Here is a 13977-nt window from a genome sequence, read left to right as displayed (position 1 = left end):
CTAGAGGGACCCGCGCGACCCCGGAAGCCCAGTGCGGCGCCTTCCGGAGGCGGGGTCCTGCAGTGCTCGCACGCCCTTCCTACGGACGCCACGCCCTCTGGAAGTTGTCTTCTGGGACTGCTGTGCGAGACCTGCGGCGTTCCTTGTCCCGCGTTCCACAGGAGGAAGGCACCTGCCTTTTCATAGCCTACCCTAACTCCTCTTGAGGTTCCCTAGGTGCAGCATATCTTTTATTTAAACAGAATCAGGGCCACCTAACAAAGTTAAGTGTGGGGAGCTTTGGAGATCAGGAGAGTATGTGACCGTGGGCTGGCCCCAGGCAGAGAAGCTCCTTACCTCTTCCCCTGTCTTCGAAATGTACCTTCTGCCCACTGCTCCTGTACCGGGAGCCACTTAAAGGACATTGACTTGGGAGAGTAATGTGCTATTGAAACCATCGGGACAGTTTTTTGCCTGAAATTCCTTTAAGGCCTCTGTATAAACTCAAGATTCTGTCAGGTGCATGCAGAGATCACCGCTGTCCTGTGGCTGCCCAAGTCAAGCCTCCTATTAAGTTTCGTTGCTTATTAAACTTGTCACTAATTAGTACAGAATGGTCTGCCTCTTTCTTCCAGTCTTTCTCCTTGCGTTTACTATGTGTGGGGAGAGGAGCAGTTTCAGATTTTACCTGAGGAACTTAGGAGGTTTTAAACCAAAAGGGAGAGAGGCTCCAAAATCCCTATTCGTCAACAACTTTTCAACTTTTCATTTATAAATTACAATTTTACATTTGGCCTTTCCTGAAAGTTACTTTCCATATGATTCGATCACAAATAATTCACGATGGCAACTGCATCTCACCTTTTTCAGAGGCAGTTTGCCTACCTCTTGGTGGGATGTTTTCCATTATCCTCTGAAACCCTCACTCACCACTTTTTTTTCCCACTAGGTTTCTTTCTAAGAATCAAATTAGAAAGCAGAATAGGAAAGATCACCCATTTGAAGATATGGCATATCCCAAATAATTGTCCTTAAATATTTGAAGATGTTCAAGAAACCCCAAATCCAATCATGGTGAGCTAAGAGTAAACACGGGAAAGAAGAGTTGGAATCTGATTGTAACTAAGACATGTAAGTATGTCCAAAAGTAGGAACACATTAACCAAGGGTAAGATCTCCATGACAGCTGCAAAAGAGAACACAAAGAGCAAAAACTGGCATTTGCATCTCACACATTGTCTAGGCAATTGAATTTTCTGTCATAGAAGTCTCTTTGGAAATGAACTGCCATCCATCAGTTATTTGAGACATGAATTCTCCCCCCAACACACACCACACACACACACACCCCTATAGCTACTCCATCACTGTTCATTTTCTAAAGTCCTTCCACTTCTTACCACTTCCATCACCCCAGCCTAAACTACTATCATTTTCCCACTTGATTGACACTAATGTTCTCTTAATTTAGTCTACTTGTGGTGGAATGACCAAGTATGCTGCTTTAAGCGAGCCTTACAACCAAAGATTTTTATTATAAAATGGAGCCAAATCTGTCTATGGTAAAAGAACTTTATATCACTGCTTAAAAACTATCCTAACCCAGGGTTAATGCAGTAACTGCTTAAAAACTATCCTAGCCCAGGGTTAATGCAATATTTATCTTGCATTATGTCAGCATTGTATTAATTACAAAAGAAATGCTATCCTCGCTATCGTCCTTTGTCTTCAAGGCAAATACAATCTCAAATTTACACCAGACACAACATGAAACAGGTTATATTAAAAATGATCAGCATGAGCTTGAGGAACTAGATATCTAGTCACAGAACTTGAATTTCAAAATGTTATAGAAATCTCACAATTCTAGGAGAGGGTTCATATCTGATAAATACATTTTATTTAATTATTTTACAAACAGGAAAAGAATAAGCAAGAAGTCTTGTGGCATTTCTACAAGAAAGTATTGAGGGAAAGACTTTTTGTCATTAGGAGGAGTGTGAATACTGGACAGAAAAGGACAGAATCTGAAATAGGGAGGTGGAAAATGGAGTTACACTAGGGTCCACGAAAACGGGCCACATATAGGTCCACATATAGGTCTGCTCAAAGTAAAGAAATAACTACAACTGTAGCCTATCTGACAAAGGAAATAAAAAGGCTAAAACATTTATCAGCACCATGGGAACTGGGTATCGTTGCATTTATTAGATGAAGTATGTTAGAGATCCCCATTACTGAGTGAAACAAAGGGCAATTCCAGGTCAGATAAGTTGAAAGCCATCCTAAGAAGCAGTACATACTCCAAAAAAGTGAAACAATCGGGAAAAAAATATTTGCTGCAATCTACGTCTCTTGAACATATCTTTTGGAACATCTCTATGTGCCACGCTCTCTGCTCTCAAAGACCTTAAAATCTGGCAAAGAGGACTGAAACATTCACAGAGAATAAATCCAAGAAAGTGTGACTAGTGCAACAATAGTAGCATAATGTGGATGCTTTAGGAGCCCAGAGGAAGGGTGCTAAGACTGGGCAGGTGCACCAAGGAAAGCATTAGGGAAACATGGCATCAGTTTGAAGAATAAGTAGGAGTCTGCAGAAAAAAAGAGGAAACCCAGGAGCTGAGAGATGGCTGAAGAAAAGCACAGTATGTCCTGGGGCAGTATGATTCATTGTGACAGTAGAGCAGAACTAGAAGCCTGTCAGTAGAAGGTGAGAAGTAGGCACAAAGAATCCTTACCTGTTGTATTAAGGAACCAGGTATGTCCCACCATAAAGGGCCATGCAAAATAAATTAGGTGACATCTTCCTAGGGAATTCCATATTCTCAATCATGCTCTCAATATTTGAAAATATAGGGAAACACAATTTACTAAATGGAGAACATGAATTATAGAGGATAGACAACACAGCCCCACTTTTGCTTCTAAATACACATACCTATATAACAGAGTAGCTTAAAAACTAGTACTAGAATCGTTCCCTAAACCTATTTCACAAAAATTGGCTTCTAAAGGTCTATGGAAGAGGATTATTCCTAGGTCAGGAGAAGATGGAGGTTAGTTCCTAGATAAGAGAGGATCTAGGAGGAAACTGAAGTTTCCTCAAAGTCAGAAGAGAAGGTGAAGACCAGAGTGGGAAGGATGGAAGGGTAGAAAACAGTCCCTTTCTTGGCACTTTGTCCCTCCAGTGGGTAGCAAGATAGACACCCACTGTCGGTGGAAGGCAGTCCACCTGGGCCAGCACTGCCTAAGCAGATGAGGCACAAGTACATCTGAGTATCGTTGCTCAATGAGGAGCCATGACAAAAAAGACAATAATCCCACAGTCCAGTTCCCTGGCTCCTCCAGAGACTCAGGTTCCTGGATGATTCCGTGGAGAAGAGAGGAAATCTCAGTTGATAGCCTCAGGTTAATGTTCCTTGCAGCTCCAATATGTGGGGACATGGGCCGTATTATATTCAACTCAAAATATGATTGAAGATCAGCTACAGGCTAAAGGTGTAATGATGAGCAAAACCAGGCAGAGCTTCTGCCCTGGTGGAGCAAACAGTATATTGCAGGAGACAGATATTAGTCAAATAGTCACAGAAACAAGTGTTAAATTGCATGGGTAGCAAGTGCTAAAGACATATAAGCGATGCTAAGAGTCCGTAATCAGGGAAGCCGACCTTGTCTGGGGACTGAGGACCAGATCAAGGAAGGCCTCTCTGAGGAAGTGAAGCTTAAACTGAAATGGAATTAAGAGGGCAGAGAGAGAAGAGAAGAGTGAATCAGGCAGAGGAAACAGCATGACCCTGTGTGCAAGGGTGAGAGGAAGCAAACCAAGGAAAAGGCATTGGAAGAGGGTCAGTGGGATTGGCGTGCAACAGGCAAGGGGAGGAGAGTCATGGCTCCATTTCACACACAATGGGGGTGGGAACTAAAATTCTCACCTGCTAAAAATACATTTCTCAAAGTGGTTATCTCTGGCTAATGGAACTGCAAGTATTGTAAAAATGTTTCTTTATAGTTCTATCTTCTGAAAATTTCTCTGTTGAACATATGTTATTTCTATAATGGAGGGGGGAATCAATAAGGTATTAAAAATAAAGAAATGCAAACCACGTCTCCACAAATAAGATCACATGAAGCTATTTTCAACAAAGACTTCAAAACAGAAGAAAGTTACAGTGTAAAAAAATTAGTAAGTGGGCAGACTGAATTTAATTACCCCTAAGTTAAAATATGAAACGGGTGAAAACATTCAGTTTTCCTGCCTGGAAAAATATTGGTTTCATACAACATAAACAAAACAAAACACATGTAGTAGATGACAGCCGATTAAGCAGAGAAATAACATGTTTCCTTTTTGTTCACTTTCAACACTCATTTTAAGTTAGGTGGTCAAAAGGAAGCTTTGCTCTGGACGCAGAACTGCTTTCAGACGCTGACCTGAGCCCCAGGCCCTGCTGCAAACACCTCGTGAGTAATCCTGGCCTCCTGACCCTAGGCAGCAATTACTGTCATTCAGGATCCCCTGCCGAGGGAGGCCTGGCCATCGGAGTGAGCTCCGTGCTAGCTGCTCTGCAAACCAGTTCTAACTTTCTGGACCAAGTGAACTTTAGATCACCAGATTAATGAGTGGAGATGGAAAGAGCTTTATATTCAGTGTTATTACATGGTCTGTAGGCAGTTCTCACAGCAAGCCAAGAAAATTGATTTCTCTACAAACATAGAAAAAAAACATAGATTATTTTTTCCTACCTTGCATAGGGACTTGGGATATTTTAAGTCTAGCATTTCAGAATAATTAATTTGATTGGATACGGTTCAAGGAACTACTTTGGAATTTTTGTCCTTGCCTTACTGGCTAACAAGGGAAATTTCCCATGATTTTAATACATTAAATTAACTTGCAAGTGCAATATGTTTGCAAAAATTTCAATAAAAATATAACATTGAGACCAGAAATCACATATTATTCCTCTACTCCTGCTGATTTGATTTACCTATTTATGGCGAATGTTGATTTGAGTAAATATTAATAAACACATTTTTGAAATGTACTGGATGTAACGCAAGAGCAAAAAGGGCCAGTTCAATCAGAAAGAACCTCATATTCACCATATCTCCAAAATATAAAATAACTAGTTTTTTCAGAGTATAAAAATATTGTTTAATGTTTTTAACAATTTGTATGTATTTATTAATTTAAAAGTTTATTTATTTTGAGAGAGAGGGTGAGAGGCCGTGTGAATAGGGGGAGGGACAGAGAGAGAGAGAGAGAGAGAGAGAGAGAATCCCAAGCAGGCTCTGTGCTGTCAGCATGGTGCCTGATTCAGGCTTAATCTTAGGAACCATGAGATCATGATCTGAGCTGAAATCAAGAAATCAAGAGTCGGATGCTAAACTGACTGAAGCACCCAGGTACCCCATGAATTTATTTTTTAAATAAATGTTATATAATCATACTTAAAAATAAATACAAAAGTTAAAAATATGTGTGTTTTTACCAAAAAAAAAAATTAGATCACACACACAAAAAAAGATTAAAAAATATTTGTCACAGGGGCACCTGGGTGGCTCAGTCGGTAAAGCATCCAACTTCGGCTCAGGTCATGATCTCACAGTTTGTGAGTTTAAGCCCCGCATCGGGCTCTGTGCTGATAGCTCAGAGCCTGGAACCTGCTTCAGATTCTGTATCTCCCCCTCTCTCTGCCCCTCCCATGCTCATGCTCTGTCTCTCTCTGTTTCTCAATAATAAGTAAACATCAAAAAATGTTTAAAAAATATGTCACAGGTATTATACATATATTCACATCACACATATAATGTGTATGTAAATTCTATATAATGCTGTTTATTTCTAATTTTACCTGATCAAGACAGAATTATACAACATATGATATTTTATGATCTGCTTTTTATTTTCACCCAATAGGTATCTTTTCAAGTCAGTAGAGATCAACATTGTTACTGGCAGTGTTTCTTTAGTATTCTACTTATTCACCCAACCCCAAATTTGGAAATGTCCAATGTCCAATGACTTACATGTAAATAATTTCAAAAATTTCCACATTATAAATAAGTCTATCATAAATATCTATATTCCTATATCTATGTTTGCATAATTATTTTATTTATTCCATAGAATAAATCCCCAGAGTCTGCAAAGTTACACAATTTATACATTTAAATTGATAGCTATTGTCTATTGCCCTCTAGAATGGTTTTGTCAATTTACAGTATAAGAATGTTCTATTCTCCACATGTTAATTAACAGTTATTTGATTACCAGAGTCAAGGATATTAAATAAGCAAACATGCTTTTGCACTGTTTTTAATTTTAGGAAAAATACAAGTATCAATATTATGCTTACTGATGGAGGATGATACATCTATACATATTAAATATCAACTTAATGCCATCAAGATAAAATATAAACTTCTCCACTAGACTGTAAGGAGAAGTAAATTCAGTAGAGTGCAGCAATTTTTGTCTGCTGTGCTCCTGATGACAGGCGGACTCCCAAGAGAAAGGAACTTGAGTTTGCCCCACGTTCAGTGATCAGATCCATCTCCCCTTCAGAATCTGAATGTGTAAAGGGGTAGAAAAAGAGCCAAAATTGCATGAAAAGAGCTCCCTTCACAGGAAAGAACTTCAAGAGTAGGGAAGAAATGTTCCTAATTTACATTCCTAATTGTTTATATATTACTAATGTGTTTCCAGTTGTAGCTTTTCTTTTAATTTTGTTTTTAGTATCTTTAAATCTTTTTTTTTAATGTTTATATTTATTTTTGAGACAGAGAGACAGAGCATGGGCAGAGAGAGAGGGAGACACAGAATCCAAAGCAGGCACCAGGCTCTGAGCTGTCAGCGCAGAGCCCGACACGGGGCTCAAACCCACGAACCATGAGATCATGACCTGAGCCGAAGTCGAATGCTCAACTGACTGAGCCACGTAGGCACCCCTTTAGTATTTTGATAGTATAATATTTAAAATATTTATCTACAGTTGACCCTTGAACACCACCACCCACCCCCACACAGTCAAATATTCATGGACAACTTTTGACTCCCCCAAAACAGCTACCGATAGTCTATTGTTGACCGGAAGCCTTACGGATAACATAAACAGTGGATTAGCACACATTTTGTAGGTTATATGTATCACATACTGTATTCTTACAATAGAAGAAAATATTATTAGGAGAGTCATAAGGAAGAGAAAATATATTTACAGTACGACACTGTATTTATTTTAAAAAATCCACACATGGGGGCGCCTGGGTGGCGCAGTCGGTTAAGCGTCCGACTTCAGCCAGGTCACGATCTCGCGGTCCGGGAGTTCGAGCCCCGCGTCAGGCTCTGGGCTGATGGCTCGGAGCCTGGAGCCTGTTTCCAATTCTGTGTCTCCCTCTCTCTCTGCCCCTCCCCTGTTCATGCTCTGTCTCTCTCTGTCCCAAAAATAAATAAAAAACGTTGAAAAAAATTTTAAAAAAAAATTAAAAAAAAAAATCCACATGTAAGTGGACCAGTGCACTTCAAACCTGTGTTGTTTAAGGGTCAACTGTAGTCTAATCTAGGTTCTCAAAGTGTAGTCCCCAGATCAGTACCACTGTCATCTGTGACATTACCAGTGACAGCTCACCTTATATCTATAGACTCAGAAACTCTGGGGGGTGGGCCAGCAATCTGTGCTTCACCCAGTAGTTCAGGTGATCCTGATGCCTCCTCAAGTTTGAGAACTGCTGGTATAATCTAACAGTTTTCCCCCTATAGTTTTTGGTTTTGGAATTATGATTAGAAAGGTTTTCCCCACCTAAGTTTATGGAGAATATCATTTACATTATCTTCTAATTTTTGTTTAACATTTGAACACTTAATACATATAGACTTTCCCACCACAGGAATGTAATCTCCAAGAGGACAAGAATCTACATCTATTTTATTTCTCTCTTTTATCCTAAAACTGTGATGGGTACCTGATGGGTTTGTAATATATATTTATAAATTATTGAATTAACTCTCTAATTTTGGTGGAAGATGAGAAAATACATTTATAGCCTGAAGCAATAAATATCAGGAAACTATAGTTAGCCTTTCACTTGTCCCGGGTGGCTTAAAATAGCAATTGGCAATCCTAATTACAATACACTTAATCAATGTGTGCTCAGTGGTCATGTATTAGAGTTGTAATTCTTAGTGGCATTTCATTTTTGGCACTGGTTCCTAAAAGAATTTAAAAGCTTGTAGGATGCTGAGTTCTATTAAGAAAAATTACTCAAAACTTGGAAATAAGTGCAGGGATTACTGTTTGCCCTTTCAGTGTCCTGCTGGGTTTTGTTTAGCAGGCACTCACTTCTAGGGATTATCTGATTCTCTAGGAATGTTCACCTTTTTGATTTGGTATTTATTATTTTTTAGTATACAGGTATTGTATAACTTTGTAAGGGTAGATCTTAACGTGTAGAAAACAGATAGTAAGGTAAATGAATTTTGTCCCAAAGAGATGCAAATGATTTTTGTCCCACAGAAAAGATAACCCCAAAAGTTGTAGCTTTATTGTGCTTTAGGATATAACCAATTTTGTATCTAAATTAGCAACCTTGGGGCACCTGGGTGGCTCAGTCAGTTAAGTGTCCGACTTTGGTTCAGGTCATTTTCTCACAGTTCATGAGTTTGAGCTCTGCGTCTGGCTCTGTGCTGACAGCTCAGAGCCTGGAGCCTGCTTCAGATTTTGTCTCCCTCTCTCTCTGCCCCTCCCCTGCTCTCTCTTTCTCTCTCTCTTTCTTTCTCTCTCAAAAATAAATAAACATTAAAATAATTTTTACAAATAAATTAGCAATCTTGTTCAAGCATTCATTCTCTCAGTAAGGTCTGAGGATCTAATGTATAAAAATGTGGCTCTAGTTTATAATGCTGTGTGTATGTATGTATGTATTTTTTAATGTTCATTTATTTTCTTTTTTTAGAGAGAAAGAGACAGAGTGTGAGCAGGGGAGGGGCAGCGATAGAGGGAGACACAGAATCTGAAGCAGGCTCCAGGCTCTGAGCTGTCAACATAGAGCCTGACACGAGGCTCAAACACACAAACTGCAAGATCATGACCTGAGCTGAAGTTGGACACCTATAATGCTGTATTTATGACTGAAATTTGTTCCCACCAAAAAATAAATACATCAATAAAAGTAAATATATGAGGTGATGGATGTGTTAATTAACTCAATGGAGGGGAATACTTTCACAATGTGTATGTATATCAAATTGTCACGTTGTACATTTTAAATATCTTACAGTTTTGTCAATTATACCTCATTAAAGCCAAAGAGAATAAAATCAAAGACCCTATACCAAAAAACATTTTAAGGAGATGTAATTGTGTATATAAATAAATCAGTGAAGTTGATGAGACTCAAGAGGAAACCCACAGAAAAGCTTTATGTAATTTGGATGCTAGTGATAAAGAGAGAACTATCTCATTTTTGATGAAAATCCAATGCAGGTATCTTTAATCAGCACTGGCATAGCTCTTATTAGAGGTTACTGGAGACTAATATCATGTTTTCCACTCAAAACATACAAAATTGTTTCTCTTACTGTTTTCCATAAAGAGTTTTAATAGCAGTGGTAATACTAATGGAAACAAAGATTTAATACATATCACGGAGTACAGGTTGATATCAAATTAAACTAAAAAATGCTTATATTCATATATTCAAAAGGTAAAATTTCAAGGCTGAATAAGACCCTAAAGATCTTCAATTCAAGTTCTTCAAAGGTAGAAGTGGTTAAGAAACAGCATTGGAATCAAACAGACTTGAATTTAGGTCCCTCTCACCAATCACTAAGGATGTGACCTGGACAGGTTATTTAAGTTTCCCAGGGATAATGCATCCCCTCTTGTCTGTTAAAATGTTGTGCAAAAATAAGACATTCAGTCTTGCAGGACTGAATCAGATGATGGAGATAAAACATTAAAAACAATGCCTCATCCTGGGATGCCTGGGCAGCTCAGTCGGTTAAGTGACTTCAGCTCAGGTCATGGTCTCACGGTTCGTGGGTACGAGCCCCACCATGAGCCCCTAGTCTGACAGTCCGGAGCCTGCTTGGGATTCTCTCTCTCTGCCCCTCCCCAACACGTGCATGCTCACACGGGCTTTCTCTCAATAAAACAACTCTAAAACAAACAAACAAAACAAACAAAACACCCAAAGGACATGAGAGGAAGTGGAATAGGACTGCTTCTGCATGCCTCCCCTTTTCCAACAATTTAGTCCTAAAGCCATTAGGGATGAGAGCAAGGTAGGCATCCACAGATGTAGGGCAATAATCTGGTAGAGGGGTGGTCTGGTGGCTCTGCATGGGTATAAGATTAGATTACAGAAAAGTTGCAAAGACAGGGGAGAGAGTTCCCAAATGTCCTTCATTCAGTTTCCCCTAATGTTAACATTTTACATCCAACCAGGATGAAGAGGATATCCACTTCAAGGGCGGATTGGCCTGGGACTCCAAGCTGAAGAGAGGCAAGGAAAACATAAGCTCACGGATGGGGATGGGAGCCAAAGTGAAGATTGGTTTCATGCAAGGAAATTGCTCAAATAATTAAATATGTTATGGTTGATGAAAGTCAGTTTCTCACTACCAAAAAAGAGAGTTTACAAAGGTGGAAAAGGAAAAGACTAGGGTGAAACTTTAGTCTTAGATTGGAATTGGTGATATTAGTAAGAAGTCATGGTTTTCAATGTATATGGATGGAAATGTGTGCATATGTGTGTGTATATTCCCTAGCTTTGTCCACAGAGAAAGCTTGAGAGCAGAGACAATGAACACACCTAACATCCAGGACTTAGATTGTAAATACCATTCTCCACTGAATGGAACTAGAACTTCCAGTTTTAGGCATTATTCTGGAGAAAGAACTGAACTGGCAAGCAGAGGTGTATGCACAAGAATATTCACTGTGGGACACCTGGCTGGCTCAGTCGGTAGAGCCTGCAATCTTCATCCAGGGGCTGTAAGTTTGAGTCCCATGTTGGGTGTAGAGGTTACTTAAAAATAAAATCTTTAAAAAAAAAAGAATATTCATTGCAATTTTGTTTATAAGTTAAATACTAGAAACAACCCATATATGTAGCTATGTAAGTATGGCACTTACAGACAATGGAATATTTCACAGTCATTTAAAAAGAATGATATGGGGCACCTGGGTGGCTCAGTTTGTTAAGCCTCTGACTCTTGATTTTGGCTCAGGTATTGATCTCATGGTTCATGGGATTGAGCCCCGCAGCAGGCTCTGTGCTGACAGCATGGCGCCTGCTTGGGATTCTCTCTTTCCTTCTCTCTCTGCCCCCTCTCCCAAAAAAACCCAAAAAACTTTAAAAAGAATGATATAAATCTATGTTCACCAATATGGAAGGTTTCCATTATATACTTCTGTAAAGATAAAAAACAGCTTTTATACTATGAATTTTATATAAAATTGCATGTGTACATGTATTTATACACAGAGATAAAGGGAATGATGTTCACCAAAATAATAAAAGTGGTTACTTCTGGATAGGTAAGATTTGGGATTTGATTCACTTTCTTTTTTTTAAATAAACTAGGGGGCACCTGGGTGGCTCAGTTGAGTGTCCAGCTCTGGATTTAGGTTCAGGTCATGATCCCAGGATTTGGGGTTGAGCCACATTGAGATTCTCTCTCTCTCCCCCTCTGCCCCTCTCCTCTGCTTGCACACACGTGCTCTCTCTCTCTAAAAAACAAAAAGGAGATGTTAACAAAATGCTTTAACATTTGGAATAAATTAAGATTACAGAAAAGTTGCAAGGACAGTAGAAAATTCCCACATGGCCCTCACTCAATTTTCTCTAATGTTTACGTGTTATATTAACTATGATACATTTGTGAAAATCAAGAAGTTAACACTGGGGTACTACAATTAACTACAGACTTTATTCAGATTCCACTATTTTTTCCACTAATGTGCTTTTCTGTTCCAGGATTGTATCCAGGATTCCACATTGCATTTGGTCATGTCTTCTTAGTCTCTTCTGATCTCTGATAGCCTTTTCTTGCTTTTCATGACCTTGTCAGTTTGAAGAATTCTGCTCAGATATTTTGTAAAATGCTCTTCAATTTGGGTTTGTCTGATGTAGTCCCCATGATTACAGAGTTGTGAGTTTTTGGAAGGATACTACAGAGATGAATGTCCTCATCATATCATTTCAGGGGACACGTGATATTAACATGACATCATTGCTGATGTTCACCTTGATCAGTTGGTTAAGGTGGTGTTACTGTTTTTCCCTTTCCACATTCTATTCTTTGGAAGCAAATCACTAAGTTCAGCCCTCACTCAAGAGGAGAGGAATTAAGCTTAACCTCCTAGTGACAGTTATATACATGTATTATATAGAATTCTTCTGTAGAGAGGATTTGTCCCTTCTCCCCTATTCATTCATTCATTCATTCATATCAGCATGAATGCATGCATACTTATTTGATACTTTGGGTTATAATCTAATACTATTTTATTTTGTTGCTCAAACGTTTCCAACTTTGGCCATTGGGAGGTCTTTCAGGTTGGCTCCTCTGCTCTTTTAACTGCCCTCATTCTTTTGTTTGCTTTTTAGCCACTTCCTTTCTATATTGGGGGGGGGGGTACTGTGTGAACTTTCTACCTTAGTATTATCTTCATTAGAAAAGTATCGATTATTTTCACTTAAAATTGGGGAAAAAAGATATGACCCCTACTTTGGTATTCTACCAATGAACTTCTGCTTGTTTTTCAAGTGCTCGGTAAAGCAAATAAGAGAGCAAAGAACAATTTCTTGCAGAAATTGCACTGCAGTGGATGTTTGTAGATGTAAGTGAAATGATAGAAAATGGAATGAACTTTTATAGTTTTCAAGTGTTTGGGTGTCAGGTTCATTTAAAAAAAAATCCAGGACGGAGGTTTCCATTCAGTCATTCAGCCACACTAATTGCACACCTGTGGCAGGCACTGGAAAGACAAAAATGAAAAAGGGGAGAGGGGCATGAGTTAAGAGGCCAAATTTTGGGAGGGAGGTAACAGTAAGTATGCTTTTGAGTAAGAAACTCTTCTGTACCATATCATTAGCCTAGGGTAGTGTTAGACCTTGAGGACAGAGATAAAACAATACTTATACACTTGAGAAGTGGTGGACGTTGTGGTCAAGGGGACAGGCCAAAAGACGTAATGTCCATTCAAGGTGTGGAAATGCTCTGGGAGGAGGCTGTAATATTCGCAACAGCAAACCCTTATTATGAACCAGGTATTATTTTTTTTAACTTTTTTAAAAATTTACTTTTGAGACAGACAGAGTGCGAGCGGGGGAGGGGCAGAGAGAGAGGGAGAAACAGCATCCGAAGCAGGCTCCAGGCTCCCAGCTGTCAGCACAGAGCCAGACGCGGGGCTCGAACCCACGAACCCTGAGATCATGGCCTGAGCCGAAGTTGGACGCTTAACGAGGGAGCCACCTAGGCGCCCCTGGACCAGGTGTTCTTATAAACCTTACTGCTATTCTATGAAGTAGCTGCTGTCATTGCCAGAGTGCAGAACCGAAGCAGAGTTTACATAACGTCCCCAAGCCTACGCACAGGGAAGGAGCTGACACAGGAACCAGCTCTGGGTATCCATAAATCAGGCGACATTTGAAAGAGAAAGCGCCTAACTGAATACACAAACTGGTTCTATCACCACTTTCCTCGCATTTTTTCCTTCTTGTTAGGTATGTGTCTTTCAAAAGCGTATTATTTCTCCACACTTCAGCACCAAGGCCCCTCAAACCCCAGAGTAATAGTAACTTCTCAGAAATAGAAGGGAAGTGTACAAGTGATTGCCGACGACGCGCGCGGCTGATCCACAGAGGCGGCCACTGGTTGAAGTAGCGCTTGCCCCCCCCCCCCCCCCCCCCCCCCCCCGCCTACTCCGCGGCCTGCAACGGGACACCTCTGGCAACCCCAGTCCTCGCCGGCGCAGCCACTATGTC

The sequence above is a fragment of the Acinonyx jubatus genome, chromosome A3, assembly GCF_027475565.1.
Source record: "Acinonyx jubatus isolate Ajub_Pintada_27869175 chromosome A3, VMU_Ajub_asm_v1.0, whole genome shotgun sequence".
Classification (NCBI taxonomy): Eukaryota; Metazoa; Chordata; class Mammalia; order Carnivora; family Felidae; genus Acinonyx; species Acinonyx jubatus.
The sequence above is the reverse complement of the archived record's forward strand: the minus strand, read 5'-3'. Positions refer to the sequence as shown.